The sequence below is a fragment of the Acartia tonsa genome, chromosome 7 (genome assembly GCF_053477335.1).
Source record: "Acartia tonsa isolate MP-2025a chromosome 7, ASM5347733v1, whole genome shotgun sequence".
NCBI classification, from domain to species: Eukaryota; Metazoa; Arthropoda; class Copepoda; order Calanoida; family Acartiidae; genus Acartia; species Acartia tonsa.
Genome location: NC_137266.1, coordinates 46,640,989 through 46,668,922, shown reverse-complemented (window position 1 = coordinate 46,668,922; position 27,934 = coordinate 46,640,989). Strand labels below are relative to the sequence as shown.

The 27,934-nt window shown below is 32.6% G+C and overlaps 2 long non-coding RNA genes across 2 annotated transcripts in view; one reads left to right on the top strand and one right to left on the bottom strand.

Moving 5' to 3' along the window:
- Positions 1-27,934, top strand: part of LOC145324360 (uncharacterized) — a 57,149-nt gene extending 29,215 nt beyond the window's left edge. Inside the window, exon 3 of the long non-coding RNA XR_013881259.1 lies at positions 27,804-27,934. This is a non-coding gene — a long non-coding RNA (uncharacterized LOC145324360). The remainder of the gene's footprint in view (positions 1-27,803) is intronic.
- On the bottom strand, positions 354-20,114 carry LOC145324352 (uncharacterized). Its single transcript, XR_013881257.1, has 5 exons — positions 20,018-20,114; positions 19,533-19,608; positions 18,360-18,396; positions 18,178-18,231; positions 354-903 (listed from the first exon to the last, which is right to left on the bottom strand). It is a non-coding gene; the product is annotated as an uncharacterized LOC145324352 (long non-coding RNA).

The following is a 27,934-nucleotide window of genomic DNA, read 5'->3' as shown; positions in this document are numbered from 1 at the left end:
AAGTTTGGAAAATATACATCCTATAATATGAAATAGTAAGTTTTTTGTCTGAATCTCACGATTTCAAAAACTACTAAATTGATTAAGACTATTTCATTTTCAGTTTTAGGACCCTAAATAGTTTTATGCTAGCCCGTCACTGCCCCTTTGAATACAGAGCCACTATATGCTAGGGACATATCTGCTTGTTTTATGAAAGGCCTAATTACATCTAACAACTAGAAAATCTGTACCTTTTTTTAAATACTAACTTGATTTCTAATATAATTAAATTTTGATTATATTGTAAAACAAAACTATAGACAAAACAATAATAAATATATTTACCAAAGCATAAATAAACAACAAACAGAGCCAAAGAAAGGTTTATTTTCTACATACACAGTATATACTCCAAATTTATGATAAACCTTTAGTCAAAATATCAGTCAAATAAAGTCTTAAGTTGCAATTATATGGGTCGTTTTTAGTAATGTATGATTTTAACTAGGGTCGTGAGCAACGCATAAGCATTTTGAACCGATTGATATACTCCGGATTAGAACCGGTTCTCAGCCATAATGAAAAAAACATACATAGCATACAGACAATTTACACGAATATTCAAAAATAAATCTTAAAATCAATACCAGTTTTGTTACCCTTGACCTGCGGCCCACCGGGGGTAATAGGACTGGTTTAAATCTTAAAATTTCGATGCGATATCTATATTTGAATGGACGGATTGTAAAATTTAAAAAATATATATACAAAATCAAATTACTTTTAGAAAAAATGTTTAATTTATGCGGCTCATTGAAGGCTTACACGCGGCTGTCGAGCCCTAGTTATAAGTTATAACCCCATTAAAAAATTAGATTCCAATGTCAGCACATGGTCTTTTTAGAATGTTTCAGAATCCACCTAAAATAAACAAAAAAATAATATAATACAGGGTGGCCACTATGGCAGAAAATGTGTTACAATTTTAACAATTATGAACAATTACTATTGAAAAATGGTGGAAGTACGAGGGAAAAGTTTGTTTATTCTGAAGTTTACTAAGAAAATAAAAGCTTGGAATTAAACTTTCATTCAAGTTTAAAATTCCTTTTTCTTTTCCCTAGTAGTTTTTACCCCTTTTCGGTCAGATTAGAAATCCACAGTCACTAGATTTCAGATTTAAATCTGTCTCAATATGACTCTTTGTTACCAAACTTCAGATATGACAAAATTTGACTATAATTCAGATTTCAATCTGAAATTTAGTGACATTATGTCAGGTTATTTTCTCATTTTTGGCAAACAAACAAATATGACACAATATCACCAAAAGTCATATATGACATGTAGTGACATAGAGTCAGAGTTGGAGAAATTACCTAATCTGACACATTGTTACCAGAAGTCATATATGACATTTAGTGATATTCAGTCAGAGTTGAGGAAATTACCTAATCTGACACATTATCAACAAAAGTCATATATGACATTTAGTGACAAAGAGTCAGAGTTAAGAAAATTACCTAATCTGACACATTCTTGCCAAAAGTCATACATGACATTTAGTGACATAGAGTCAGAGTTGAGTAAATTACCTAATCTGACACATTATTACCAAAAGTCATATATGACATTTAGTGACATAGAGTCAGAGTTGAGAAAATTACCTAATCTGACACATTATTACCATAAGTCATATATGACATTTAGTGACATAGAGTCAGAGTTGGGGAAATTACCTAATCTGACAAAATATCACCAAAAGTCATATATGACATTTAGTGACATAGAATCAGAGTTGGGGAAATTACCTAATCTGACACATTATTACCAAAAGTCATATATGACATTTAGTGACATAGAGTCAGAGTTGAGACAATTACCTAATCTGACACATTATTACCAAAAGTCATATATGACATCTAGTGACATAGAGTCAGAGTTGAGAAAATTACCTAATCTGACACATTATTACCAAAAGCCATATATGACATCTAGTGACATAGAGTCAGAGTTGAGAAAATTACCTAATCTGACACATTATTACCAAAAGTCATATATGAGATTTAGTGACATAGAGTCAGAGTTGAGACAATTACCTAATCTGACACATTATTACCAAAAATCATATATGACATTTAGTGACATAGAGTCAGAGTTGGGGAAATTACCTAATCTGACACAATATCACCAAAAGTCATATATGACATTTAGTGACATAGAGTCAGAGTTGAGAAAATTACCTAATCTGACACATTGTTGCCAAAAGTCATATATGACATTAAGTGACATAGAGTCATAGTTGAGAAAATTACCTAATCTGACACAATATCACCAAAAGTCATATATGGCATTTAGTGACATAGAGTCAGAGTTGAGGAAATTACCTAATCTGACACATTAATGCCAAAAGTTATATATGACATTTAGTGACATAGAGTCAGAGTTGAGGAAATTACCTAATCTGACACATTATTACCAAAAGTCATATATGACATTTAGTGACATAGAGTCAGAGTTGGGGAAATTACCTAATCTGACAAAATATCACCAAAAGTCATATATGACATTTAGTGACATAGAATCAGAGTTGGGGAAATTACCTAATCTGACACATTATTACCAAAAGTCATATATGACATTTAGTGACATAGAGTCAGAGTTGAGAAAATTACCTAATCTGACACATTATTACCAAAAGTCATATATGACATCTAGTGACATAGAGTCAGATTTGAGAAAATTACCTAATCTGACACATTATTACCAAAAATCATATATGACATTTAGTGACATAGAGTCAGAGTTGGGGAAATTACCTAATCTGACACAATATCACCAAAAGTCATATATGACATTTAGTGACATAGAGTCAGAGTTGAGAAAATTAACTAATCTGACACATTGTTGCCAAAAGTCATATATGACATTTAGTGACATAGAGTCAGAGTTGGTGAAATTACCTAATCTGACAAAATATCACCAAAAGTCATATATGATATTTAGTGATATAGAATCAGAGTTGGGGAAATTACCTAATCTGACACATTATTACCAAAAGTCATATATGACATTTAGTGACATAGAGTCAGAGTTGGGGAAATTACCTAATCTGACACAATATCACCAAAAGTCATATATGACATTTAGTGACATAGAGTCAGAGTTGAGGAAATTACCTAATCTGACACATTAATGCCAAAAGTTATATATGACATTTAGTGACATAGAGTCAGAGTTGAGTAAATTACCTAATCTGACACATTATTACCAAAAGTCATATATGACATTTAGTGACATAGAGTCAGAGTTGAGAAAATTACCTAATCTGACACATTATTACCATAAGTCATATATGACATTTAGTGACATAGAGTCAGAGTTGAGGAAATTACCTAATCTGACACATTAATGCCAAAAGTCATATATGACATTTAGTGACATAGAGTCAGAGTTGGGGAAATTACCTAATCTGACAAAATATCACCATAAGTCATATATGACATTTAGTGATATAGAGTCAGAGTTGAGAAAATTACCTAATCTGACACATTATTACCAAAAGTCATATATGACATTTAGTGACATAGAGTCAGAGTTGGGGAAATTACCTAATCTGACACATTAATGCCAAAAGTCATAAATGACATTTAGTGACATAGAGTAAGAGTTGGGGAAATTACCTTATCAGACACATTGTTGCCAAAAGTCATATATGACATTTAGTGACATAGAGTCAGATTTGAGAAAATTACCTAATCTGACACATTATTACCAAAAGTCATATATGACATTTAGTGACATAGAGTCAGAGTTGGGGAAATTACCTAATCTGACACAATGTTGCCAAAAGTCATATATGACATTTAGTGACATAGAGTCAGAGTTGGGGAAATTAACTCATCTGACACAGTATCACAAAAGTTATATGTGACATTCAGTGACATAAAGTCAGAGTTAAGAAAATTACCTAATCTGACACAATATCACCAAAAGTTATATATGACATTTAGTGACATAGAGTCAGAGTTAACCCTTACAGATCGGGGGGAGGGGAGGGGGTCATATTGACCCCCCCCCCTCTAGTTTTTTCAATGTCATTTTTTTTGTAGGTAAGATATAGAGCTTTGGCTTCATGACTTTTTAAGTTCAGTAACTATACGTCGGCAAGAGTTGATTTTATAAGGATATCTGGTCTGTGTCGGTCGGTCGTGGCATCAGGTCAAAGTCGGTTAGGTGGCACCAAATTTAGAAAAAATTCTAAATAAATCTTAATTTCTTCACTTTGACTTTTGTGTATAAGATAGAGACCTAATTTTTTTTTTTGGTGAATACTGGGATATCAATGAACATCTAAGAATAATAGTGTTATGACTGTTTGACTGTTGGACCGCTTCCTGACCGATTTTATGACCGATTTTTTGTCTGGCTTTTACTATAGACTTATATCTTTTATTTCGTGGCTTCTATTTCAGCTAGGGACCTAATAAATTTTGTGGTACATCCTTGAGCAATAATAAATTTCCGTGAGTAGTAAGGTCATAATGTTTGACCACTTCTTGACCGATTTTCTATTTCCTACCTGTAATTTTGCTGTTTTTAAGCTGCCAGCCGCCAAATTTCAAAACAGCTCTAGACCAACCAAATAAGGTATGGAGAAAAATGTGAAAAATACAAAAATAGACTAAAACCTGCTTAAAGGCAGTCTGGCTGTCCTAGTTGTTTTCTTTAAATGACAGGAAAATTAATTTTACCCCAAACTAAACAGACAGACAGACAGTCAGACAGACAGACGGACAGACAGACGGACAGACAGACGGACAGACAGACGGACAGACAGACGGACAGACAGACGGACAGACAGACGGACAGACAGACGGACAGACGGACAGACAGACGGACAATCGGACAGACGGACAGACGGACAGACGGACAGACGGACAGACAGACGGACAGACAGACGGACAGACGGACAGACGGACAGACGGACAGACAGACGGACAGACAGACAGACGGACAGACAGACGGACAGACAGACGGACAGACAGACGGACAGACAGACGGACAGACGGACAAACAGACGGACAGACAGACGAACAGACAGACGGACAGACGGACAGACAGACAGACGGACAGACAGACGGACTGACAGACGGACAAACAGACGGACAGACGGACAGACAGACGGACAGACAGACGGACAGACAGACGGACAGACAGACGGACATACAGACGGACAGACAGACGGACAGACAGACAGACGGACTGACAGACGGACAGACAGACGGATTGCCAGGCGGACAGACAGACGGACAGACAGACAGACGGACATTTCAAATTTGGAAAATCAGACCATATACACCAGAGATACAACAACAAGGCAGGCTGACCGTCATTTTTTGTTTTTTAAATGACGGGAAATTTAATTTTGATATCTATAATTGAAAAAATTTTGAAAATCGGACCATAAACACCAAAGATATGGAGGAAAATGTGAAAAATATAAAAATAGCCTAAAACCTGCTAAAAAGCAGTTTGACTGCCTTTGATGATTTTTAGTTAATTTTGCTCCTTAATGATGGGAATGTTGTCAAAAAGTTTCAGCATTTTATCTTTTATAGGAGCTGAGTAAATCTCATTTCCCCCATAGCGTTACGGACGGACTGATGGACAAAGTGAATTATGGAGTACTAAAAAATTTATACTAAAAAGATTTTAGAAAAAAAAATTGGGGGTATTTTTTTTCTCCCAAGAAGATAGCCTATAACCACCACAGGACCAGTAGGTATATTACCTGAATAGTAGAATCCAATCGGTTCAGTGGTTACCAAGATCTTACGGGACGGACAGACATCATTCTACTTTGTATTATTAACTAGCGGCTTCGCCCCACACTCTAGGGGCTTTGCCCCAAGAGGCAATTAAAAAAAAATTAGTACTTCCCCATAAGAAAAAAGAAAATACCTCCGCAAGAAAAAAAAAATTGGGCGGGGGATTTTTTATTTTTGGGAAGGTTGTGGGTGTCCCTTCCCCAAGAAAATAGCCTAAAACCAGTACAGGACCAGTAGGTATGATCCCTGAAGAGTAGAATCCGATTGGTTCAGTGGTTACCGAGATCTTAATGGACGGACGGACGGACAGACAGACAGACAGACATCGTTCTACTTTGTATTATAGATATATAATTTGTGTTTGTGTGTATGTATGTATGTATGTATGCGTGTGTGTGTGTGTGTGCGTACTGGCGCGGGTCAACTATACCTTTCAGTAGTAAAATACAAGTGAGAGAGTGAAGATATAACGCGAGTTTTGATTCAGATTCAGTGTTAAGTTATAATAAGTTAATTAATATATAGAAACAATAGAATAAGAAATTCCTAGAAGTTAAAATCAAAATTCTTATTTTAAATAGTGCTTTTAAACAGTTAGATTCAAATACTGAAATTAAAAGTTTTGAATTTTGATTGTTATTTAGCAAAATTTAAACATGACACATTTTCGTAATCAAAAAGAAATAATATCTAAAACAGAAATCGCCAACATGGTCTTTAAAAAAAACTGAGAGGTAAGAACAATATAGTAAATGATATATTTAATTTGTTAAATATATTTATCTTTGTTTTAAGTTTATCACAATAATCTAAAACGTTTTGTGGGTTGGTAAGGATAAGGGTGGAGGTACAATAGTTAGCTTGGGTCATTAACACAGCACAAAGAAAGGGAAGGCGGAATAAAAGTAGGCAATTTACTTATGGGGTAATTTTGTTTTCATTATTGGGTTTGTAGATCAAGTTATTGTTCATTGTATAATTGTCTTATCCCTTAAGGCTATAAGATCTAGAAAGCTACATAACCGATTTTAGTTCTTTATTGGTCCTGTTATAGTTTCATGCTTTAATCTTCCGTTCCCTAGCCCCTAAATGTTTGGGTCGCAGCCGCTGGTATATTTTTAAAGTTGTGTAGAACTCTACAATTCTCTCTATAATCCTCATTGTCCATCAGTCCGTCCGTAACTATATGGAGGGAGCGATGCAATATTGTAAACTAACAGGTATAGTTCCTTTCGTGGCAACGCCTCTTAAGGGGCGTTTCGTCGTATTTTCACAATACCTTTCCTCTATTTCTAAGCCGTTGGGAGGAGCTCTAACCCTACGGGGCGAATTGCCTAACCCTGTGGGGCAATCTCCTAACCCTACTTAAACTAACCTAACCAAAAATAACCTATAAAAAACTAATCTGAAAATACGCCCCTTTAGAGACGTTGCCACAAAAGGGACTATACCATTGCCCAATATTTGGTACTAAAATTTATATCATATTTTCTTCTTTTTTATCAGCCGTTCATCCTCTCTATGATAATGATTTTTGTGCTTTGTTTCTTATGGATGTTATCTTTCTGGTTATTAATGTTGTGGGTATTTGCTCCCCCCCCCCCCTCCCCATTTTATCCATCTTTAGGACTTGATTATAGAGATGCTTCGCTGAGAATATTTTACCTTATTGTAATAGGACTCAGTACTCCATAAATCATTTGGATGATTATATTACATAATTTTTTTTTTAAAGTTAAAAATCAACATTTAAAATGGACGTACGGATTTGGTTTATAGAGTTGCTACGCTTTCTATATTTAATCTAACTAATCCAGGAATCATCATGCAAAGTTTGAAATCTATAGGACAGTTCTAACATGTCTAGATTAACGCAAAAAAGCTATCTGTTATTGACGGACGTACAGACCAACCCTAATTATTGAAAATCTTCGCTTTTAAAAACGTATTGATTACTCAAAATTTTCTGTACAAATAACGCTTCTTAGATTGTACCTTATTGTTAGGATTCATCATGAAAAGTTTGAAATCGATAGGAAATTATATTATGTCTAAACTAATGAAAAGAGCTATCCGTTTTCAGCGAACATACGGTAGACCGACCCGAATTATAGAAAATCTTCGCCTTTAACAATTGTTGCTAATGCAAAGCTACGCTACTATTCAGAGATCAAATGAGATAAGACAATGGCCGATAAATTGATGTACATCTTCATTAATGATACACAAAATTACACCTTCTGTAGATAACAATTATTGGTTGAAACGTTTCGACACTCAACTTCCTTAACCAACCAATCAGAATTCAATAAGAAGTCCCCAAAGTTGTAAAGTCAACGAATAAGAAAACGGTATTATAAGACTTTGGGGAATGAAGTAATAATAGTCCAATGTCCCCTCCCTCCCTGGCTACTATACCGATTAATTCCAGTGTTGGTTATAGTTAATGTTTGGCATAATTTCTTGACAGTTTTTGATATGATGACTATTTTTGAGTCAACCCAGGGAGGGGGAGGGGCTTCTGGTCCGTAAATGGTGCTGGTATCCAAAGTTTTATAACCACGTTATCTTATTTTTTGACTCAAAAAATTATAATTTTGATTGGTTGGTTACTTTTCAACAATAGGAGTAATTTTATTTATTTATCATCATTGGAGTTGTATATTGTATATAAAGGGGGGGGGGGGGGGGCGAAAGTGACACTTTTTGAAACCAAAACTAAAAGTCAAAGGAACTCAACTAAAAAAAAGAGTTACAGGTCTAAGATTTTGCATGTTAGTTGCTTTATAGGGGTTCAATATGGAACTGTGAAGAAACGGCGGCGCAACCGCCGAAAACCGCCGAGAAAAGGCAAAAAAAAATTCGGCAGGAAACGGCGGTTTTCGGCGGTTGCGCCGCCGTTTCTTTACAGTTCCATATTGTACCCCTATAAAGCAACTGCCATGCAAAATCTCAGACCTGTAACTCTTTTTTTAGTTGAGTTCCTTTGTTGACTTTTAGTTTTGGTTTCAAAAAGTGTCACTTTCGCCCCCCCCCCCCCCTTTATCATCCATTGTCTTATTCCTTTACCTCCCTAGAAAAAACATAAAGTTATAGTGTGGTAGTTTTTAAAAGCGAAGCTTTTCTATAATTAGGGTCGGTCCGTCTGTCCGTCCGTCCGTCCGTAACGTTTTTTCGTTAATTTAGGCATGTTAGAATTGTCCTATCGATTTCAAATTTTGCATGGTGATTCCTTTAGCAGTTAGGTACGATTTAGAAAGCGTAGCAACTCTAATCATTACCAAAATGTCCGTACGTCCATTTTAAACATGATGATTTTTTTTACTTTTTTAACATCAAATTTTTATGTGATCTAATTATCCGATTGATCTGATTTTTGGTATATTGATTCCTGGGACAACAAAGTATAATGTAATAAACGAAGCAATTCTATAATCAAGTCCTAAAAATGTATGTATGTCCATAAACATTATCCTGTATCAAGCAGTTTTTTAACAAATTTACTCACAATTTTGCTTTGACTCTTATACATTTATATTAGGATTATTCAGTTCTGAAACTATACAAGTGTTAACGTCCGTTTGTCCTACCGTTTCAGTGCTTCGCTTTTATGGATGTTGTCATCCTTGTTTTTAGGAAAGTAATTACCATATTCCTTGAGAAATATGTTGTTGATATTTTGTCAGCTATGAATACCTTTTGTAAGCCATATAATCGTGGACATAAATCATCTTAATTATTTTACAGAGACAATTTTAACAGGGATATATGAGTGGAATAGCTATACGATGCCATACATGATTTCTGAGTATAGCTAAGAACTGATTCTAATCCAGCGGATTTTTTTTGGTTTCGGAGCCATACTGGAAGATGTTTTTCACTTCTTTTTAGTATCGAAGCTATCATTTTATCTTTCAGTCAGTCCGTCCGTAACGCCATGGAGGAAATGCAATTTTATCAACTGCTAGGCAGCGTAAATTTTTGGTGCAGTATGCTTCACGCTGATGCAGCAAACCAAGTATTTTCTAGTATATAATTTACTTGGTCTGTTAGTTTGTCCGCCATGCATTAAAATACATGTTGTATTAACAAGGGTTAAGTGATTTTTTATAATTTATTTCCTATTCTTCTTTTTACATCAACTAAACATCCTTTCAAAAATAATAAAGCCTCGTGCTTCACTACTTATGAATGTTGTCATCCTTGTTATTATTAATGTTCAGCTCCGCTTTAAGCCTAGTAGAATTTTTTAAAATCAGGATTTTACCCCCCCCCCCCCCCCCGTCCACTTAAAAAGCTTGCACGCCCTTACTTAAACCTCTTAGAGAACAGTTTTTGGTTTGATAGAGTAGCTTCACTTTGACCAAGAATGACAATATTCATAAAAAAATTTCAGACAAACAATTATTAAGTGACAACGCAATTCGTGCTCAACATTTTTTGTACAACAATTCTTAGATCGTACCTTACTGTTATAAGAACACCATGAAAAGTTTAAATCAATAGGACAATTATATCACGTCTAAACTAACCTAAAGAGCTATCCGTTCAGACGGACATACGGACGCACGGACAAGAATGATAGAAAAGCTTTACTTTGAAAATTTTTGCTAGTGCAAAGATACTTTACTTTTTAGTAAGGGAGGTGACATTGTGCTAGTCTCCAAAGTCTAACAAAAACGTTTTCTTATTCCTTAACTTAACACCTTTGGGGGACTTTTATTGATTTTGATTGTAATCTAATTGTAATTCTAATCTACAGAAAGGGTAATTTTGTGTATTATCATTGGTGATATATGAACATCAATTTATCTGCCATAGTCTTATCCCTTCAAATCCCTGGCTACTAATACTGTTAGCGATATGGGGTACTATGTCCTTACGTAAATGATGGATTTAATCGAGAATTTAGGCATGTTAGAAATGTTTTATCGATTTCAAACTTTACATAATTATTTTGTAAGAGTTAGGAACAGTTAAGAAACCAATTTAGGAAGTCCGTACATCTATTTTAATGATGCTGATTATACTTAACATTTTTTACAAACATTTTTTTATGATGTGATTAATTATCTGCTTTGGATATTCGCTTTTATTTCATTTTTTTTTTTTTTTGAATATTCTTGTATTAAACTTTAATAGCTTGGTCCCAAATTTTCAACAATTCATTTTTCTACAGAATGGGTAATTTGTCAGGTTCTTGAGGGATAAGACAAATATAATTAATTAACAAAATTACCATTTGTAAAGACAAATTATTAGTTGAAACATTTGGATCAAAATTTAATAAAAGTATCGAAAGTTTTTAATCCAACGAATAAAAAATCATTCACCCCTCCCATTAAAAAAAGCTTGCACGCCCTTCAACAAGAATGACAAACATGCATCTTTATAAAGTAAAAACGCATTGAATACTACGCTTTTTAGATCATACCTTACTGTTAGGAATCATCATGAAAAGTTTAAAATCGATAGGACAATTATAACATGTCTTAATTATTGAAAAGTGCTATCTGTTCAGCGTACATAAGGGATTAGACAATGGCCAATAAATTGACATACCCAATGATGGACACATAATTACCCCTTCTGTAGATTACAATTATTGTTTGAAACGTTTGAACACTCAACTTTCTGAACCAACCAATCAAAATTCAATAAAAAGTCCCCAAAGTTTTCTACGAAGTTTGCAACGAATAAGAAAACATTATCATAAGACTTTGGGGACTAAAGTAATAAACATCCCAATGTCCCCTCCCTCCCCAACTACTATACTGTTTTTTTTCAGAGAAAGAGGGTTAATTGGCTGTTTATTACACTAATCCTCAAATTATTATAAAAATGTTTTCTTATTCGTTGGCTTTTCAACTTTGGGCTCTTTAGTTAATTTTGATTTGTTGTTTCATTAAGTTGAAAGTTCAAACGTTTCAACCAATAATTTTAGTCTACAGAAACGGTGATTTTGTGTATCATCATTGGGGAAGTACATCAATTTATCAGTCATTGTCTTATAACTTTAAATCCCTGTTTTTTTTTAAAGCGACTTTGTATAATTGGGGTCGGTCCGGTTAGCTAGAATTATCCTATTGATAATCAACAAATATTAAATTCTTTTATAAATATGTTGTTGGCGTAGAGTTGGCGTAAATCTTGTTTCTTGATATAAATGAAAGGAAGTGGGTAATAACTTCAGAAAAAGGGGAAGGAGATTGTGGGGAAATTTTCACTTAAAATTGTTTGTTAGTATCCAATCCCTTTTCCCTGGTTTTACTACTTTGGAGCTTCACTTTTGTATGTTTCCTCGTCAAAAGAGAAGCTTTTTACATAGTTAGGGTCTGTTTGTCTGTACATAATGGTTATATTTCATTAATTTTACATTTTAGAATGTTCTATCCATTTCAAACTTTTCATAATTATTTTATAAATTTTATCAGAAAGTCCACACATCCATTTAAAACATTTTATTTTTATCAATCAAGTTCAAGTGTCCTTTGGTATGTTTGTTTAGGTGAAATTTTGGAAAGTTGAATATAAGGGGGGGGGGGGGGGGCTGAGGTGCATTTCTGATATTCATTTTGGTAGACTGATTTTTAGATGATGCTCTTACTTGAAGTAGCCTAGCTAAAAGATGACCAATATCATTGGTCAAGTGTCTATAATTAATACTACAATTAATCCTTCACAGCTTAGAATATACCTGCTTTTCAGAGACGTATAACATTGTCAGTGATAAAAGGGATAAAACAATGGATGATACATCAAAATACCCCTTCTAAATTCTATAATTATTGGTTAAAACGTTTGGACACTGCTGGTATATTAATTGACTAATCAAATTTAATAAAAGTACCCAAAGTGTAGAGCGAATAAATTAAAACTTTGGTATTATTGTAATATACAGTTCAATGTCTCCTCCCTCTCTTTTTGACCAGGGAGGGAGGGGACATTGGGCTTTAAATTACGCTGGCACCCAAAGTTATCTTCGGTTGACAACACTTACAGGTTTTTCTTATTAAATTTTGAATTTTTTTTTTACATTAGAAGAGTGCAAATTTTTCAACCAATAATTTTTTTCTACAGTAGGATTATCTTGTTTATCATCATTTGGGATATGAATAAATGTTTTGTCCATTGATTATCCCTTGAATTCCTGTTAAATCTTTAACGTTTTTTCATTCATTGGCACAACAACTTTAGGGACTTTTTTACTCATTTTGAGTCTCCAAATGTTTTAACTACTAACTATAATTTACAGAAGGGGTAATTTTGTGCATTATCATTGGAGATGTATGTTAAGGCGGGTTGATTTTCCACTTTTTTGTTTACACAATTTTATTAGTAAAAGTCCCCAAAGTTGATAAATCCGCGAATGAGTAAACGTTATTAAAAAACTTTGGGGACCAGTGTAATAAATAGCTCATTGTTTCCTCTCTCTCTGGACAATGTAGTGATAAAACTTTGGGTACTTTCTTATTCCCTACTTTGACATTGGGCTGTTTATAACACTGGTACCCAAAGTTTTATGATAATGTTTTCTCATTCGTTGGTTTAATAACTTTTACAAAATTATGATTGGTTGATTTATTAAATTGAGTGTTCAAACGTTTCAACCACTAATTTTAATCTTCAGAAGGTGTAATTTTGTGTGCCATTGATATGTACATCCATTAATCTGCCATTGTCTTATCCCTTTGGATTCCTGAGTATCAATAGATATTTCTATTTTGTTCAGGGATCTAAAGGGATAAGGCAAGGGCCGATAAATTGTTGTTGTATATCCCCAATGATATTACACAAAATTAACCCATCTGTAGATTGAAATAAGTGGTTGAAACGTTTGAACACTCAACTTTATGAACCAATCAATAAAAATACAATAAATATCCCTAGAGCTGGCGAGACAAAGAACAAGGAAAGGTTATTATAAAACTTTGGGGAATAGTGTATTAAAATGCCCATGGTTTTTCCCTCCCTGTATTTTGTTTCTAATTAGCGGGTACACCCCTAAAAGCCTCTAATGGGGGGGGGGGGGGGCGATAACTCCCCTTAATATTCAATTTTAGTTTTATAAAGAAAAGGTAAAAAACATCTTTTCAGGACCTATGAGAAGCTACGTCGTTAATTAGAACCATACTGGTTTAGCAGTTAGAGAAATCCCATTGTATTAACAGACAAACTGACACTCCCATATAGACATCCTGTTACTTTTATATAAGGAGAAACAAATATATGAATTGTTACATTCAATAGATAGATAGTAAAGTTTAAGTTATAAAAGGAAAAAAAATATATTAAAAAAACTATATTAAATTTAAATAGTTTGAGAAAATATTTTGTGTTGTATCTTTTTAAAAGCGAAGCTTTTCTATAATTCGGGTCGGTCCGTACGTCCGTACGTCCGTCCGTCCGTCCGAGATAGATAGCTTTTATTCGTTAATTTAGGCATGTTAGAATTGTCCTATCGATTTCAAACTTTGCATGGTGATTCCTGTAGTAGTTAGGTACGATTTAGAAAGCGTAGCAACTCTATAATCATTACCAGAATGTCCGTACGTCCATTTTAAACATGTTGATTTTCTACTTTTTTAACATAAATTTTTATGTGATCTAATTATCCGTTTGATCTGATTTTTGGTAAATTGATTCCTGGGACAAAAAAGAACAATTTTATAAGCGAAGCAACTCTATAATCAAGTCCTAAAAATGTAAGTATGTCCATAAACATTATCCTGTATCAAGCAGTTTGGCAAAAAAATTACTTACACTTTTGCTTCGACTCTTATACTTTTATATTCTGATTATTCAGTTCTGACACTATACAAGTGTTAATGTCCGTTTGTCTTACCATTTCAGTGCTTCGCTTTTATGGATGTTGTCATCCTTGTTTCTTTTTATCTAGTATTTCCACCTTCCTTAATATTATAGATCATTCCATTTTTCTTTTTTAAAAGCGAAGCTTTTCTATAATTAGGGTCGGTCCGTACGTCAGTCCGTCCGTCCGTCCGTCCGAGATAGATAGCTTTTATTCGTTAATTCAGACATGTTAGAATTGTCCAATCGATTACTAACTTTGTATGATGATTCCTGTAGTATTTAGGTACGATTTAGAAAGCGTAGCAAATCTATAATCATTACCAGAATGTCCGTACGTCCTTTTTAAACATGTTGATTTTTTACTTTTTAACAACAAATTTTTATGTGTTTTAATTATTCTTTTGATCTGATTTTTTGTATAATGATTCCTGGGACAACAAAGAACAATGTAATAAGCGTAGCAACTGTATAATCAAGTCTTAAAAATGTAAGCAGTTTTTCAACAAATTTACTTACAATTTTGCTTTGATTCTTATACTTTTATATTCTGACTATTCAGTTCAGACACTATACAAGTGTTAATGTCCGTTTGTCCTACCGTTTCAGTGCTTCGCTTTTGTGGATGTTGTCATCCTTGTTTAGATATCCTTTTCGGTTAGTTTTTTTCTAGATAATCGTTTTTGTGGTTAAATTTTTGTGTTATATAACAATCAAGTTATTTGCATAAACCACAGAGGGAGTGGACATTGGACTGGAAATTATACTGGTTCTATAATCTCTAATTTGTTGGCTTAAAATCTTTGAATATTATTTAAAAATATTGATTGGATGTTACATGCCAAACATACAGACTGAAAGTTTTAAAAATTTTCATTAAAAATTGTGTAAAAGTTAGAAGAACACTTTAGATTATAAGTACTTAGTCATTTTAAAAAAGGTTTTAGTAGGATTACAATCAATGTTACTTTGTCTTTCGTGCAAAAAAATTGGTGACAGCTAGGAGTAAAAAATTACAGTAAAGATATCTAATTAATAGTATTAAATTTTTCCTTATTTTTTGCATCAAAGGGGTAGTTGCAAGAATTGCATTTAAACTTGAATTTAGTGAACTGCATATTTTTTATGTTCAATAGTTTATCTAGAGGACATACATTTGTAATAACTTAAATTTTCTACCAGGTAGTTTTAAAAATATCAAGACTTGAAAATTATATATGGTAGATGGTATTTTTGTAACTTATGCTTGCCATCAAACTTTTTTAATGCACTTTATGCAACTATCCCTTTAGATATTATATGTTTTTATTTGTAATCATTTGTAATTAGTATACCTATTGTCATAAATTAATATAACACAAAATTTTAGAATCACTTCAATGTCAGGTTGTTATTTTTTTTAGTCTGGTGTTGAGGTGGTTTTGAAAATCTTAAAACTACATCATAACTTATTTTTAAATTGTTGATGAACAGTTTTTGATGCAGTTACCACACAAACAAAGAAATGAGAAACCAAGAAAGAGACAATTTTCAATAGAATAACTTAATTAAAAGATTGTTACATAAGTACAAAATCGTTTATGATAGTTACTTCTGTTGACCCATTTGCACAACTAGAACAACCAGAATCTTTTGAAGAGTACCATCATTTAATTTTATAGTTTTATTTTAATTAAATATTTTTTAATTAAATATTTTTTGATTTTGTAAAATTTATTGCTATTAAAATCAAAATATCAGAATTATTATTTGTTTAAATAAAGAGTATGACTATTTGTCATTAAGAGTCAGATTAGAGTATGACTATTTTTCACTTGAATTCAGATTAGAGTATGACTGTTTGTCACTAAAAGGCAGTTTAGAGTATGACTGTTTGTCACTAAAAGTCAGTATGGAGTATGACTGTTTGTCACTGAGTATCACTGTTTGTCAGATTAGAGTATGACTGTTTGTCATCAAATGTCAGATTAGAGTATGACTGTTTGTCTTCAAATGTCAGATTAGAGTATGACTGTTTGTCATCAATTGTCAGATTAGAGTATGACTGTTTGTCATCATATGTCAGATTAGAGTATGACTAATTGTCTTCAAATGTCAGATTAGAGTATGACTGTTTGTCATCAATTGTCAGATTAGAGTATGACTGTTTGTCATCAAATGTCAGATTAGAGTATGACTGTTTGTCATCAATTGTCAGATTAGAGTATGACTGTTTGTCATCAAATGTCAGATTAGAGTATGACTGTTTGTAATCCAATGTCAGATTAGAGTATGACTGTTTGTCATCAAATGTCAGATTAAAGAATGACTGTTTGTCTTCAAATGTCAGATTAGAGTATGACTGTTTGTCATCAAATGTCAGATTAGAATATGACTGTTTGTCATCAAATGTCAGATTAGAGTATGACTGTTTGTCATCAAATGTCAGATTAAAGTATGACTGTTTGTCACTAAAAGTCAGTTAGGAGTATGACCATTTGTTATCAAATGTCAGATTAGAGTATGACTGTTTGTCATCAAATGTCAGATTAGAGTATGACTGTTTGTCACTAAAAGTCAGTTAGGAGTATGACCATTTGTTATCAAATGTCAGATTAGAGTATGACTGTTTGTCATCAAATGTCAGATTAGAGTATGACTGTTTGTCATCAAATGTCAGATTAGAGTATGACTGTTTGTCATCAAATGTCAGATTAAAGTATGACTGTTTGTCTTCAAATGTCAGATTAGAGTATGACTGTTTGTCATCAATTGTCAGATTAGAGTATGACTGTTTGTCATCAAATGTCAGATTAGAGTATGACTGTTTGTCATCAAATGTCAGATTAGAGTATGACTGTTTGTCATCAAATGTCAGATTAAAGTATGACTGTTTGTCACTAAAAGTCAGTTAGGAGTATGACCATTTGTTATCAAATGTCAGATTAGAGTATGACTGTTTGTTATCAAATGTCAGATTACAGTATGACTGTTTGTCATCAAATGTCAGATTAGAGTATGACTGTTTTTCATCAAATGTCAGATTAGAGTATGACTGTTTGTCATCAAATGTCAGATTACAGTATGACTGTTTGTCATCAAATGTCAGATTACAGTATGACTGTTTGTCATCAATTGTCAGATTAGAGTATGACTGTTTGTCATTAAATGTCAGGTTAGAGTATGACTGTTTGTCATCAAATGTCAGATAAGGGATTAACTGGGCAAATTTTGAGGGTCAATTTAATCACAGATTACGATCTTAATCACCTGAACTTTGCTCACATTGAGTCAGATTCGTCAGATTATAATCTGAAATCCCCCCTGACAGATTAAAAATTTGGCGGCAAATCCTGAGTAATCTGAGTTTTAGTACCTTTTTGCGCAAAAACACAGGTTTTGTCAGATTACAATCTGACGAAATGTAATCAAATGTCAGAGTTGATTGATGAGGGGCGGGCAGATTAAAACCTGAGGAAAACCTGTCAAAACTCAGATTAGACAAGGTTTTGGCACTACTTGTCAGATTTAAAAACTACTAGGGTTTGATATGATATTTTAATGAAATACTTACGATTTTGACCTCATTGAGTATTTTTGTTTCAAACATAGGCGTTGACATCTTGGCCTAAATTTTTGTAAAATTTTTTAAAGTTTTGGTTAAAATGGTAATGAGAAAAAAATCCTCTTTACTATAATATATTAATATTAATTTAGCCTATAAACTGGTGGATATAAATAAATTTTAATTCTAACCTGAATTTTACAGAGCAGATAGTTCTGGCTTTACAACCTAAAATATTTATACCATTTTTTTCTTTTTTGAAATATTTCATATTGCCTACAAAAATGACATGATAATGGCCTATTGGTCTGTGCATTAGCCTATCATTGGTCATTTGTATTGTATTACGCCATTTTTTTATAGGCACAATAAAGCGCTCTATTTTTCTGAAAATGCTTTAAAAAGCTCATTTACATTTATACAAATTCAAAGTAATGGCATTTGAGCTAAAGAAATTGAAAGTCAATATGTTTTATATTTTCTAATGATTACTAGCAGCTACATTTCTTGAATAGTTTTATAAAAATTTATATTTTTGTATTTTAAAATTATCTACACAATTTGAAATATTTTGTTTTTGTAATATTTTTTTCATGAATAGTGAAAGATAAATTATGATTCATTATTCAAAGTATGATTTGCATTTTATCTAGATTAATCAGGAATCTAAAAGGATAAGACAATGGCTAATACATTGATGTACATCCCCGAAGATACACAATATTACTTTTTCTGTAGTTTATAAAGAAGGGGTTGAAACGATTGAGCACTCAACCTAATGAATCAACCAATCAATATTCCTGAAAGTCCTGAAAGTTGTCAAGTAAAGCAATGAGAAAAAGTTATTATAAAACTTTGGGGACTAGTGCAATTAACAGCGAATTGTCCCCCCTCTCTCTGAGATTAATTTTGTCTCACTATGAATGCTTGTTGTTCAGCAAATTAGTTTTAATTATAATCTATGGTAGATATATGAATATGGAGAAAATAAAGTTTAACAATACAATTGTTGTCTTGTTTTATATTGTAACAGGTTTATCACTTTTGGCTTACTATTATTTTATATTATCGTTCACTAAGATCTTGAATACTGCTTAACTGATTGTTTAACAAAGTTAAGGAAATTTATTATTGTTCTTAAACTGTTCTTAACCTATTTTTAAAAGGTTTATCAAAAATATATTATGGCACCAGTAGAATCATACTGCAGAGCTGAGAATATGAATAGGCTCCAAAATAAGTTTTTTTTTACTAGAGTAATAATAGTTTTGAAAAAAATCACATTTCGCCCATAGCATTGCGGACAGACTGACTAAAGGACATATAAGTAAATAATAGAGTAGCTTCACTATTAAAAATCTGACCTGGTCTACAGAAAGGAACATATCTGCTGATGATGCTTCTTACCATTGGCTCTGCTTGTGGTACACTCTGTGGAGCCTAAATTGTTAGATTTAATTGACTCAAAATATCAATAAATTTGATTTTAAATTAGAAGTACATGTAATATATTGTTGTACTGTATGCAAATAGAAACCCTTAGTTACAAATATGTAACTTTCCATGACATCAAAAGTTTTAGACAAAAGTTATAAAATTTTTATTATAAAATACTGGTTACCTTTTAAACAAAGACAGCAGGTATGTCCAAGGGAGGGAGGGGAAAGGGGGTGATAACCCCTCCAAACTAATTTGGGGGTGCTATGGGAAGTGAGGCACCCCAAAAATTTGTTGAAAATGTTTTTATTTTACCCCCCCCCCCCCATCCCAAGCAAAATAAACACCAGGGGTAAAATTTTGTAGAGGTTTTGAAAAACTTGAATGTAAAATTTCTTTATATCAAACTCACCGCTTCACAGAGTGAGAAGCTTGATATTGCCAAAAACGCCATTGTAATCACTATCAAAAACTTCATACAGGTCTTCAATTTCGAATTTCTTAGATAAATTCTAAAAAAAATTAGACAGAATTATAGGGAATGTAATATTCCAGTATGGCTTTGAAACTGATTAATTTCTGCAGGAATATAACCAGTTCTAAGCAATACAGAAAAATCATGTATAACAGACAATTTTCCACAAATTTAAAAATAAAATCATAACATTATTAATACAAGATTTGATAGAATTTGTCCCCAAGCGGCTAACAAAACTGGTTTTGATTTTTTTTATTTCTTATTGTATTATAAAAGCTGTCTATAAAACGATGCGATAAATAACTATTCTCTATCAGGCTTAAAGTTCTATTATGTACTTAGCACAGATGTATGTGTATATACAAGAAAATATTAAAAGCCCACCCTGTATTTAGCTCAAATGACAGAATATTTATTTATCGCATCGTATTATATACAGCTCTCTGCGAAAAGTAAAATAAAAATTCTAAGATTAGTTCAATAAAGTTTTTTTTATTATTCATAGAAAATTGCCTATAGTACAAAACAATTCATAACTTTTTCAGTATGGCTCAGCGAATAATAATCGGTTTCGAGGACATTTATATTTTCAAATGGACAAACGTTTAGATTATAAATCCAGATTTAATGTTATGTAAACTGGATTCAATTTCTAGATGTTAGTTTTTAACTGCTTATTGACAAACTAAGTTGAGAACGATTTTTCATAACATTTTTTACATACATAAATCAATTAAATTTCCATCAAATCTTTTTATGAAAATAAAATTTATTTGTATGTATATGTTTTAGCTTCTAGTTGCGCAGCAATGGATTTTACTTCAATCTTAATTTTAAGTAGACTTGTCAATGGGTGTGTGGTAAGGGGGAGGGGTAGGGGGTGCCCCTAAAAAATAAATAGGGCAGTCATCCCCCTGTTGAACCACCAAAAGACTAAACCAATTTATTTTCTTTATTTTAGGTCAGCCAGCATCACATAGGTCCTGTGATGGTTTTAATCTATTCTAGTTTACGATTTCAGTCCAGCGATGGTTTTAAGCTAATATGTGTAGCCCATCTCTGCCCCCTACGAATACAGAGCCACTAGATGCTAGGGCTATATTTTTTTTAAAAATCGTATCATAATTCTAAAAATTATTTGCATATTTATTGATGCTATTTTGAAATTAATTTGTGTAGTAAATTACAAATTTATCCCATGACTGATATGCGTCATTTTCCAACAAGATCTCTTGCCCTTCACTTCAATTAGGAAATAGAAATAGAATAAGATATTTAAGATTTTCAGATGGGATAATGCAACTTAATTATGCTTATAGGAAAGCTATATGGAGAAACAAAAATTTAGAAATTAAAGAAAAAAGTTCTAAACTAAAGTAAGATTTTAGAACAAAAAACGAATACAATAGAAATATTTTTATTCTGATACTTTTAATCATAAATCTAAATTTGGGAAAGATTAATTTACCTCTCATTGTCCTATTGTGTAATTTTAATGCTATGAAAAGGGGGGTGGGAATTTAGGATCTCAAATGACCCAAAAAGGACGCTGCTTTGCACATGTTTTTTTTAAGGACATGCGCCTTAAAAGAGTATAAAATTTTCCATGAAAACACACCCACAGTTATTTTATAACGTAAAAATCCCCGCGCTTCCAGGAATTGCATGGATTTGGGGGATAGGTACTCAGTAGTCAAAGAATGTATGCAAGTTAAATATCATAAGGTCCAACATTGAAATACTGGTAAAATACCACACTTATAAAAATAATGGGAGGGAGGGTTTCTGTGTTCAACAAGGCACATTGAGGGGAAACACCAATAATATTCATACAACTTAATATTATGTGTATCTAAGTTAAATTCAAAGCCAGAAAATAGATGCAATTTTTCTTATATTAGGTTTACATTTTCCTAAATGACTGAAAGTATTATCCTAGTTTTTCAATTTGTACTATTTATTTTCGATGTAGTATTTTAGTTATGTTTTAAAGTGTACAGTGTACATATTATCATGCAGCGCACATACTTAATAAATAGGGTTTAAAGGATGATTCCATTCCACAAACAAAATATAAAATTCTCTAGTTTTTTGATGGATTTTAAACATAAGTAAAAGTTGCTTTACTTAAAATATTATAATTATTGTTTTTGTTAGCTTGTATTATCTACATGCGGCTCTCGAGGAATTGATATCTCTTGGGAGGTTACATGTACTCTTCCCCAAAATAGTTTTAAACCATCCCAGAAACTATGGAAATAAGAACCCTATCGGTCCAGTGGCTTGCGAGATCCTTCAGTACACAAAGACACACACACATAGATTTATAGATATCCTGTCACTTTTGTAAGGAATACATTTGACCTCTTTGGCTTCAAGCGATCGTCCAAAGACCCTAGTGCATCATTCATTTAAACTAAACTTGTTGATCTATCACCCAAAGAGTTTAGCTACCCAATAGATAACCAACTCTTTAATTGCAAGACCTTTGTCTGGAAGTCCTCTTTACTGCCCTTTACGTCCTCTATTGTAACTTTTATTTTCATGTGCCTGACATAGCAGAATTATTCCTGTTACGCTATAAATCTGGGCAGCTAGCTCATAAATCATTAGATCTAGCTTTATAAAAAAAATTTGGGAATAGTCCTTTTCGTGGCAACGCCCCTGAAGGGGCGATTCGTCGTATTTTAAAATGGCTTTTGATAGGTTATTTTAGGTTAGGTTAGCTTATATTGGGTTAGATGATTGCCCCAAAGGAATAGGCAAATGGGGCCCGTAGGGGTAGAGCCCTCCGCAGGGGCTAGAAATAGGAGAAAAACTAGATAACTTAAGGAGTGTTGCCACGAAAGGGACTATACCCAAAAATTTTAAAGAAAATAATTTTTAAAATGAAATCTGTGCATAGTCAGAAGTATAGACGTCCAAGCGGCAGTAAATCGTTATTGACACCCTTCATTTTACTCATTTTTAAAGAGAATACTTCAGATTACTTCCCTATAACCTTAGAAACCCCTCATTTTACCCCCTCAAAAAAACTTGGACGTCATTGGTCATACGCTTCTAACTGCAAGATACTAAAATTATGAATATTTCGCGCAATATTTGTTTTTTTTTATGCAACCTGTATGATAGTACACCAAATCTAAATATGTATTCTATAAAATGAAATACCAATCTCTAGAAACCAATTTCTTATATTAAAACTGGGTTCTAACGTCACTGTGTAACAGTAACTATCCCCCATATTTCATAAGGTGAAAAATAGCCTAAAACCTACCTTAGACTTATAATAAGCGTTACTTTTATACAATAATTTTCAATATACAATAAATGTATAAATATAGATGTATAATCCAGAAAACTACCTGTCCTAAGTGGTGGAGACCTTTATCGTCTGCTAGCAAATTGCTTGCTAATATTTCTAACGCTATTGGCTGATATTCAACCTAATTGAAAGTCGGCACAGGGTCCACTTCCCACCCAATTGTAAAAGTTGCATATAGATCATTCCCACTCTATTCTTTTACTTTAATATACTGACATTGTGTGTCAGCTTAACTACTTCAGTTTAACAGATATTATTATAAAGCAGAGACAGAGGGGATAATGGGCTGTTTATTACACTAGACTCCAAAGTTTTACAATAAGGTTACTTCGTTGGGTTAACAGCTTTGGTGACTTTTACTGAATTTTGATTGGTTGGTTTATTTAGTTAAGCGTTCAAACGTTCCAACTAATAATTTTAATCTACAAACGATATATTTTTGTGTGTCATCATTGGGGATAAACATCAATTTATCAGCCATTGTCTTATCCCTTTAGATCCCCGACTGTAAATCAAAGTGTACTTGAATGCCAAAACGTCTCTAGAACCCAATATTAAGTCAACATTTCTATGTTTATTTATCATTTTACCAGATAGATTTCTCAGGAATCAAATATTTTTAAAAGCTATTTCTTAACTATGTTTTAAAATTGAAAACCACAAATTTTAATTTTAGTTAGGGAGTGGAAGTTTTTCTTTAAGGGGAGAGGGGTCTTTCCTTGCAATGTTGGAAAACCTACCTAAAAAGAATTATAAACCTTCCAAAATAATCATTATCATTAGGTCGGCATTGAACATTTTGTTTAGCTTTTTGATAATAATTTTACAATGTAATTGTGGGAGTGTGACCCCGCTTTAGCCTCGGGGGTTCGTAATTACGAGCGTTGTAGACAGACAGACATTTCACTGTTCCTTGACGGTTTACAACATAATAGAATAATACATGGATTAAGGACACTTATATAAGAAATGAAATTGGCATACTAAAACAGATCATATCAAAATAGTTTATACAAAGCTGATCCCATCCCTGAGCCAAGGGGGGGATCAGCAGCTACACAAATCATTGAACAAAACATAATAAATGGTTAAAATTGACAATTACTACACAAATGCACAATAAATTATATTGATCTATTCAAGATGGCTTCTCCCTTAGCGTAATGGGAATTAACAGAAAATTGGGGGTAGAGCTGGGAAGCGAAGCTATACTACAAGTCTGATAAAGTGAAGGCGTCCTACATAATATTAGGCATCCTGTATTAAAACAATTTTGATGAAGATTTACACAGATTTTTGTTTTAATGCTGCGAAAGTCGCTCAACACAGAGCCCATCCGCTCGTCGTCAGTGAGGTAAAAGTTTTAAATCTCAAAACTGTCAAAATGTTCCTAAAGCTGCTATGTCACTCTATATTTGTTATTATTTTTGTCTGGTTTGATAAGCTTTTATATTGTTGTTATCCTTTTTTTCTTAGAACATTTATTAGTACGAGAAAAAAAGATACAATAAAACAAAAGAAAAAAAACACATCAATATCTTTCAGAAGCAAAGCTACTCTTCAGCAATAGAACGGCCATACTATAATCCATACGAGGATAAAAGAGAGGGAATAATTTAGCTTGTATACACAAAAGTAATTCAACAGAACATGAATCCACTTTATTTTATGTCTATGCCCCTAGAGGCCTTGAGGGAACTTGGGGGTTGAATTTGAGTCTCATTTTTTTAGTTTTAAAATATTTTTTTTAAATTTAAATAGGGAGGACATTTTTTTAGAGGGATGATATCTCTTGGGAGGTTGGTGGTACCCTCCCCCAAATAGTTATAAACCTTTCCAGGACCTATGAGAAGCTCCATTTCAAGATGAAGTATATCAGTTCAGCGCTTAGCAAAATCCTAAAGTACATACATACATATAAAAAACTTTATCATTTTGTTTTCGTATACACCATAAAAATTACTATTTCACTATTTTTGGATATAACTGTCCTTGCTTTATAAATTATTATTTATTTTTTTATACACTTTAAGTGGTTTTGATGTATTTTGGGGTAATTTAAACCCAAAACATTTTAGTTATAAAAGGAAAATTAAAATTTTATTGTTTTTAAAAGAATGAATGAAGGTTACCATTTCTTATTATTATTATTTAAAACTAAAAAACAAGAGCTATTTCCCTGTACTAGAGGCTACGCCGATAGATGCCTCTAGGGGCATTAAAGGGAAGGCATGTGTCGACCCTCCATTTTACATTTTGGGTTTAAAAATGAAAAGGTTTTTTGGGTGGGGGGGAGTTTTTCAACGGGTGATTTCTCTTCAGAGCGTGGAGGTACTCTATTCCCAAAATATTTATAAACCTTTTCTGGACCTATAAGAAGCTCCACTGTAGAGGAGAACCAAATCGGTACAGCAGTTCGCGAGATCCTTCGCTATAGATAAATAAGCTTAAAACTTTATATATTACATACAGTGATCAACACAATTTTTTAAACATGTTATTTTTATTTGATAAGTCCAATACACATTGTTTCATGTTAAAAAAAAAACAATCACCAGTTGGTTATAAATAAAAAGACATGATGCTTTAATGAACATAAATTGTATACTTTAGGATAAAACGAAAGTTTAAGTTTAATTTTAGATTTATTTACACTTTTCTTAAATGAAATGAGACAATAATTGATTGAATAAACATCTATGTTCCTAACACTTATTAGAATGATTAATATAGCTCCCAAGGTGAACTATTATCAGGGAACTAAGGGATAAGACTATAGACGGTTAATTCTTTACACCCCAAATATGATAAACAAAAATATATCTAGTGGACATTAAAAATACTGGTTTTTAATCTTAAACCAACCATTGACGATTTGATAAGGTTTTAGGCATCACTTGGAAAACAGGGATCTAAATGGATAAGACATTGGCCGATAAATTGATGTACATAACCATGCAATAATGCTACACAAACTTACCGCTTTTGTAGAATACAATTAGTGGTTGAAACGTTTGGACACTCAGCTAAATGAACCAATAAGTCTTTAAGGATGTTAAGCCACCGACTAAGAAAACATTATTATATAAGACTTTGGGGACTAGTGTTATAAACAGTCCAATGTGCTCTACTTCTCTGCCCAAGTGTTGTGCCCAATGCCTGTCTTGTGTAGGAGCCAAGTGGATATATTAACAACATAATTTATTATTTCTCAATTATTCATCTTTATTCAAAACAGCAGATGAAAAGATTATGTTATTTGGACACTCAACTCTCTTATCTAGAGATAATACAATGAGCTGTTTATTATACTATTCCCCAAAGTTTTACAATAATGTTTACTTATTCGTTGGCTCAACAACATTGGGGACTTGTATTGGTTTGTTTATTACATCGTTTGTTCAAACGTATCAAACAATTATTTTTATCTACAGAAAGTGCCATCTTGTTTGTCATCATTGGGGATGTACATAGATTTATCGGCCATTGACTTGTCCCTTTAGATACCTACATCTTATATCATATACATAAAACAATTCAAATGATCACATACGAATTTTAGTGTAGACTTATTTGAGGGGGTAATAAAACACTTATTCGTATATTTGTTTTCTTATGTTCATTTTACTGGTTTTGTATAAACACCTTCTCATAATATCTTAAGTCTAGACAATAGCTACATCATTCATGCATAGGTATTTATACATGTTAGCAAAACTTAATTAGTACATGTTAATTGATTAACTATGAATATTTGATTTAATCGCCCGAAGCCTCTAGGGCGGTGCGGAATATGACTGAAAATAGCCTAAAGCCAAGACATTTGTGAAGCCTCCCTAAAAAGTACAATTCTTACAGATTTCCGAGATTTTATGCTCAACTAAAAATCTTACTACTTTAAACTTTTGAACCTGAAAAAATGAAGAAAATATATTTAATAGTTCAATAGTTAAATTATAAATATCATATTTGAAGTAACAGATCTATAGTATTTATGTATATACAGACAACTACCTCCCTTTTTTTCAAAGACCTCTTTCGTCTGCTTCTAAATTTTTTTTGCTACTTGGTTGTGTTAACATAAGCTTGGTTGATTTTCAATGACCCAGTAGAAGGGTTGCACAAGGTGGTTGCGATGGGGAGATACAGTTATTTAACCCTTTCTCCCTCAAGTGTTTTACTCTAATTTTGAATTCAAGAAATAAAAAAATTAAACAAGATTATATTTTGTTATTACCTTTTTTCACAAGTCTGTAAACCAATGGATGGTTACTAATTTAAAGTTTTGATTTTTATGTCATCTTTGGGAAAGACTTCTAGAAACTTTTCACATTACAAAAAAAAAACATTTTACTTTTCGCAAAACAAATTTAACTAAAATATTTTCTTTTTCAGTTTGATTGTCCGGATACTGATGGTGATCTGCTGTACCTGTAGCCTAACTAGCCTGCTATGTTGTACTCTACTAGCTGTAGATAAAACTATATCTCTAGCCTGTCCTTTCTATTATTCTACTATAGTAACAG